The 6,000-nt window shown below is 35.6% G+C and overlaps 1 pseudogene across 1 annotated transcript in view; it reads left to right on the top strand.

Moving 5' to 3' along the window:
- The first annotated feature begins 1,973 nt into the window (after positions 1-1,973).
- The window catches only part of LOC143225751 (voltage-dependent calcium channel type A subunit alpha-1-like), an 85,358-nt pseudogene continuing 81,331 nt past the window's right edge, over positions 1,974-6,000 (top strand). Inside the window, exons 1-2 of the transcript XR_013014056.1 lie at positions 1,974-2,074; positions 3,239-3,378. The product of XR_013014056.1 is annotated as a voltage-dependent calcium channel type A subunit alpha-1-like (transcript). The remainder of the gene's footprint in view (positions 2,075-3,238; positions 3,379-6,000) is intronic.

Here is a 6,000-nt window from a genome sequence, read left to right as displayed (position 1 = left end):
GAACCGCTAGAAGTGTGAGAGTTGTACAGTGACAACAGAGGAGTACGCTAGACATTCGTCAAAACCTTTTTTGTCCTATACTCAAATGACGCATCACCGATAACTCGCCAAGACTGTTTAAAAAGTACTGGAGTGAAGTAACCAGTAAATACGTCTACTTAACGTCTTCTACTGTTTCTCGAAGTTATTGTTTTATGTCCGTCGTATACGTATTGTTCGCCTTCGATTCTAACTACGAGGTCTGTTCAAAAAATACGCGGACTGTTTGAATTGCGCGGCTCCAGTTGGTTCCAGGGGAATCCGCTTGGTGTCGCTAGGTTCGCACAGATCAGCTGATTACGACGCCATTTCCCGAGTGCAGATATCTTCATTTGTGTATTAGCTACGCGGTTTTAAGTGAAGTGCGATTTTTTCGTTTGGCGTATTTCAGAATGAATGACCTGAAGGAGCAACGACTTGCTGTGAAATTTTGTGTTAAACTTGGAACATCTGCGACTGAAACTTTTGCTATGCTTAACACGGCTTACAGTGATGTTGCTATGAATCGTACGGCATGTTTCAAGTGGCATGAACGTTTTCAGGATGGTCGACAGTCCATTGAAGATGATGAGCGTCCTGGACGTCCTTCCACGTCAACTGACGACCCACACGTCGACAAAATCAACACCCTGGTGCGAGCAAATCGACGTCTGACTGTCAGGGAGCTTGCTGAAGAGTGTGGGATATCAATTGGATCTTGTTACGATTTTGACCGAAAATTGAAGATGCACCGCGTTGCTGCGAAATTTGTGCCTCAGAACTCGTGAGTTTTTGGCCAAACACTCGATCATTGTTCTTCCCCACCCACCCCTACTCACCTGACCTTGCTCCTTGCGATTTTTTCTTGTTCCCCAAACTCAAAAGACCCTTGAAAGGAAGAAGATTTGAGACGATTCCGAGATTAAGGCAAATGCGACGAAGGAGCTGGAGGACATTACAAAAGAAGCGTACCAGGACTGTTTCAACAAGTAGAAACACCGTTGGGATAAGTGTGTGCGTTGGGAGGAGAGTAAAGGGTCCCAGACCTGTAACTTCTAAGTAAAGTACATTTTGTTTTATGACGTCAGTCCGCGTATTTTTTGAACAGCCCTCGTATTAACGGACTGTAGTTGGACATCACAAATGATTATGTTCGGTCGTCTATCGCTCTTGTTCTACCAATGAAACTACAGTTAGAATCGGCGGAAGTTTGACTGAAAATCTTACTATAAACGGCCTTAATTCCTGTTAAGGTAATTTTTCTCAGGATTATAATCCCCTGGTGGGAAAACGGTAAGTTTACAGATTTACAATGCTGAGATCCCTGATTCGATTTCCTGCAGTGGACACAGTGGTAGCTTTATTCTGAAAGAGCAAACACATAAATGGCTAGGTTTGTCAACTTGTCTGAACTTGTGAAGCCTTATTATTATTGAAAAGACATAAATCCATACAATATATTTATTGGTTCTTTTCTTAAGTACCTAACGTATGGTATAATAAATAAAATCAGGAAAATCATAAATAATTTCTAGGATTAACAAACAAAAACCCTAACGATAATTTAGAAACCAGCATTTATACCATTTGTTATTGGTGTTCTTTAGTCTCGGATATATACGGAGCACGTGCTGCAAGGTATTGGTGAAACAAATTAGGAGTTAGGTTTTTATACCAATCATATTTGTAAGCGTCAATTAGGACTCAGCAACAAAATCGCTAACACTTTCTTATTTCGTGTTCTCGTGTAATGTGCTGTCGGAAAAGAAACACCAGCACTTTTGAACGAGATGTTTTTATGTTTTGCGTTGTGTATTGCTGGCAAAGAAGCGCTGATGCTTTTAAGTTGCGTATTATTATGTGTCTGGATATTTGTTTCTTTCAATAAGAAAATACATAACTAGTTTAAAAACTGTTGAAATACAATTTTTTTTCTTTACCCGTCGTCACTCCTTTCGAGTATGCTGTTCTCTTGACCATCATTGCAAACTGTATAGTGCTGGCACTCGAAGAACATCTGCCGAACGGAGACAGATCAAGTCTGTCCCAGAAACTTGTGAGTACTGGCCTTAACACTGGAACAAAAACTTAACGAAATAGAAAATAAAAACTAGGAAATGAAAAACTAGTGGCATTAAAAAACTATGTTGATACGACTGTAGAAAAATAAAGTTATCTCGCTATTTGGTTATATTATTAATATTTATACAATGTATCAAAACCAATAGTTTCAAACGTTGTTTACCTTCACTCCTACACATTTCTCGCTTCTGGTTAAGGTGGAAATACATTTCTTAAATAACACTGTCGACACTTTAATTTGATTTCACGAAGAACACCTGCTGTTTAACCATTATAATTTCGCGTATTTCTTATATGCTCTGTTGGATATGATAGTCTGACTTTTGTTTTACTCTAATGGATGTGATAGCTTTACTTTTGTTTTACCCTGTTGGATGTGATAGTCTGACTTTTGTTTTACCCTGTTGGATGTGATAGCCTTACTTTTGTTTTACACTGATGGATGTCATAGTCTGACTTTTGTTTTACCATGTTGAATGTGACAGTCTGACTTTTGTTTTATCCTGTTGGATGTGATAGTCTGACTTTTGCTTTACCACGTTGGATGTGATAGTCTGACTTTTATTTTACCCTATTGGATGTGATAGTCTGACTTTAGTTTTACCCTGTTGGATATGATAGTCCGACTTTTGTTTTACTGTAATGGATGTGATAGCCTTACTTTTGTTTTATCCTGTTAGATGTGATAGTCTGACTTTTGCTTTACCTTGTTGGATATGATAGTCTGACTTTTGTTTTACTGTAATGGATGTGATAGCCTTACTTTTGCATATAAATTTCTCAACAAGTGGGTTTCTCGTCATCACTGATTACTTTTGTTTTATCCTGTTAGATGTGATACTCTGACTTTTGCTTTACCTTGTTGGATATGATAGTCTGACTTTTGTTTTACCCTATTGGATGTGATAGTCTGACTTTTGTTTTACATTGTTGGATGTAATAGCCTTACTTTTGTTTTACCCTGTTGGATGTGATAGTCTGACTTTTGTTTTACCCTGTTGGATGTCATAGCCTTACTTTTGTTTTACCCTGTTGGATGTGATAGTCTGACTTTTGTTTTACCCTGTTGGATGTCATAGCCTTACTTTTGTTTCACCCTGTTGGATGTGATAGTCTGACTTTTGTTTTACCCTCGCAGGAGAAAACAGAGCCCTACTTTCTTGGAATTTTCTGTGCAGAATCTTTATTAAAAATCCTAGCATTAGGGTTAATACTCCACAAGCGAGCTTACCTGCGGAACATCTGGAACATGATGGACTTTATTGTAGTTGTAACGGGGTAAGTGAATGATTTCTAATTAAATTTTACTTTTTTTAAAGCTACATTTTCCCTTACTCGCGTGCATCACCAGTTGCTGTCATCAGAAGATAATTATTAAACAAATGAGACTATGTGACATAAAGAACATTGTAGTTTTAGTTGATTTGTCCTCTGAAACATCTCTGTGGTTATAAACCGATATTTTTTTCTCGACCAGTTTGAACCGGAATTTACTGCAAAGTTTTAAAAAAATGCATCGTTCTATTTGATTTCTCTACTAAAAACAAATCAAACGAATCAGTGATGCTTGGGAATATAAAACATTAAAAACCTATTTGTAAACACATTTTTAAAGCCATTTATCATACAAATTCCAAGAATATTCTTTATTAAAAATTGTTTTTTTTTTTGTATGGTAGTTATAATATTTTTCAACATGTCTCAGAAGCTTGTTATAATTTAAATCAACCAGGTGTCACTGTTATTTTTGTTTTCACAAGTGTCACTTATAATTATGGCGCTCCCTTAGCTTGCCAGTTATAGTGCTTTTATCTCTTTGATTATTATTTTTTATCATTTGACATCTTCTTCAGGTCTCTACATATTGTTTTCAGCAACTGTTTAATAAGGTAACAGTTTTATAATTTTAACACATTAGTACATTGGCTTAGAAATAATCTCATTTTATGTCAGTGGTTTTCCTGATTCTAACCCCTAGGATTGTATTCACAAACACTATAGATATATAACATTGAATTTTAAATTAATTAACATTGTTAAACAATCGTAATAAATTCGCTTTCTAAAAAAACTGTATCCAAGTACGTTTCTCGGCTTATTGTTACATTACAGAATATTACGTAGTAACACAGAACGATAAGGAACATAGTGAATCATTGCATTGTGAAATATAGCAGTAACACCGAGTAAAATCAAAAACGTCTACGAACTAAGCTAAGACACTTAAGATTTACTGAGAAAATATTTCCTATTATAGAAGAACTGTTAATAAAAGTTAAATGACTCAAAATGGTTAGCACCATTAAAACTACAGATATCAATGAATTAGAAGTTTTAATACTTAAATGTTAGACTATTATAAACCGTGACATAGTGTTGTACTATTATAAACCACGACATAGCGGTGTACTATTATAAAATATGACATAGCGTTGTACTATTATAAAATATGACACAGCGTTGTACTGTTATAAAATATGACATAGTGTTGTACTATTATAAACCACGACATAGCGGTGTACTATTATAAAATATGACATAGCGTTGTACTATTATAAAATATGACACAGCGTTGTACTGTTATAAAATATGACATAGTGTTGTACTATTATAAACCACGACATAGTGTTGTATTATTATAAACCACGACATAGTGTTGTATTATTATAAACCAAGACATATTGGTGTACTATTATAAACCACGACAGAGCGTTTTACTATAATAAAATATGACATAATGTTGTACTATTATAAATCACGACATAACGTTGTACTATTACAAAACATGACATAGTGTTCTACTATTATAAACAGTGACACTATTAAGTGGTTGGATTTTCAGCAGCCAACTCATTACATCATGTTAGAAGTGTTTTAGAAAGCATCTGCGATTTTTTTTAATAATGTTGCCATCTTCCAGGATCATAAACCTCACAGCTGAGAAGAGCGAAAATTTAGATTTACGTATGGTGCGGTCCTTCCGAGTTCTACGTCCACTCAAATTAGTATCTCGAACGCCAAGTAAGTTGTGTCCTGTTGCGTTGCCCGTCGATGTTAGCCATAGCGATCTCTGAACCGAAGTTTCCTTGGTGACCCAGTAGGACCCCTTTATTTATATCTCCCTACTGTATGTCGTCAAGTGATTCCAAGATAGATTTGTTGTTTTGACAAACTAAGTAGCCCGTAGAGTTAGTTGTCCCAGGCACGTTCCTGGATAGATACCTTAACTTGTATTTCCACCAAGTGTTCTTGTAGATTGATGTTAGAAACATAGCATTCTGGGAAAGTTTAATTTCTGCAATGTCACTAATCACGGATTCGTGTCAGTGTTTTGTTTTTGATCTCACAGGACTTCAGTGTCAGGTTCACACCGGTAAATAATGAAACCTCAGTTTCATACATTCACTCATAATAGAAAACCCATAATGATTCGCTCAAGGGAGGTATGCTGATAAATAAATGTACGACATTACTGCCCTCTACAGCCAAAGATAAACATAAAAAATAAAATATTTCAACAGCAGGATGAAACATTTTTTATGTACAAAATACCAATGAGCTCGGGCAATGGTTTGAATTCTTGTGGTATTTTTTACGTCAGGTGATTTATTTAAATTAATTATTCGAAATTTAGTCTTTCCTGTAGATTTGGGTCCTTTTTATTTTATCAGTTGAAAAACCTTAACAGCAGCCTAGGTAGTCAATTGTGTAATTTTGCGCTTAGTGTTTATTTGTTTGCTTTCTTAGGTAGATTACCTAAAAAGGTCGAAACATGGTTCTTCACTTTATTTTAATAAAAGTTTTAATATCCAGATCAACCGTCTTGAGATACCCTTTCCTTTTGTCAATCAATGTAAACTCCATCACCAGTAAACTGTTCCAGCTCCATTCCTAAGAGTT

The sequence above is a fragment of the Tachypleus tridentatus genome, chromosome 1 (genome assembly GCF_004210375.1).
Source record: "Tachypleus tridentatus isolate NWPU-2018 chromosome 1, ASM421037v1, whole genome shotgun sequence".
Classification (NCBI taxonomy): Eukaryota; Metazoa; Arthropoda; class Merostomata; order Xiphosura; family Limulidae; genus Tachypleus; species Tachypleus tridentatus.
Note: the sequence above shows the minus strand (reverse complement) of the source record. Positions and strands in the feature narration are given on the sequence as shown.